The 931-nt window shown below is 49.0% G+C and overlaps 1 non-coding gene across 1 annotated transcript; it reads left to right on the top strand.

Moving 5' to 3' along the window:
• Positions 1–601: 601 nt before the first annotated feature.
• H310_12606 lies at positions 602–674 on the top strand. The gene has a single exon. It is a non-coding gene; the product is annotated as a tRNA-Val (tRNA).
• Positions 675–931: the final 257 nt, after the last annotated feature.

The following is a 931-nucleotide window of genomic DNA, read 5'->3' on the forward strand; positions in this document are numbered from 1 at the left end:
ATCGACGCCAAACATACGATTCAGGTGCCATCGACACAATTTCACCTGCAACCGAGGGCGGAATTGCATTTCGTTCGTGTCACTCTGCATGGTTGACAGTATAATATGCGCTGAATGGACTCATCTTGCCCAGAGCGGAACATTGTATTGTTCTGAAGTAAATGGGCATTTGCAAGGAGCACAGACTGGTTGGGGCAGCGAGGGGTGTGTGCGTGTGTGGTGAGGAGGTGCACGGAGGTGGGTGATTGGGCGACATTAAGGTGGTATGAATGCTGTTTGGATTGTGTGAGATGGAATTCAAATCGTAGTCAAGGGAGGTAGAATAGTGGTTTTACTACTAACTGATATTGCCTTCTCGCTTTTCCAGCTGATAGGGCTCAGTCGAGGGGGGGTTGATATTTCTGAAAAGTCGTGAACGGAAGTTCTTTACCGGAACGCGGGTCCTCTCATCCGGACAGTCCATCTTTCCAGATGCGCGTGACGCGGTTGAATCCGTCGGAAAGTATAGCGGATCCCGGAATCGTACCGAGGACGACGTTCGGGTTACAAGTAAGACACTGTGGCACTGACATATTGCGAGACCTTGGAATGAAAATCATGTGGTCTTATAGTGTAGCGGTTATCACGTCTCCTTGACGTGGAGAAGGTCCCCGGTTCAAGTCCGGGTAAGACCAACCTTTTTCGTCACTGTCGCCTACTTGCTCTCCACAGTCCACTCTCCTCTCTTACTCTCTTGCATTCCGCCACCCTAGCTTTTTCGCCTAGGCCACGATGCTCTTCACCACTCTCCTGCGTAGTCCCGTTGAACGATGTCAAATATACAGTACCTACTTATGACAAATGGTCATCGCCACAATATACTTGACATCTGTATCCTGATGTGTTTGTCATGCATGACAGATATTTATTGCTCAAGCATACTGAGAGCAGG

Source organism: Aphanomyces invadans, assembly GCF_000520115.1.
Source record: "Aphanomyces invadans strain NJM9701 unplaced genomic scaffold supercont1.41, whole genome shotgun sequence".
NCBI classification, from domain to species: Eukaryota; Oomycota; class Saprolegniomycetes; order Saprolegniales; family Verrucalvaceae; genus Aphanomyces; species Aphanomyces invadans.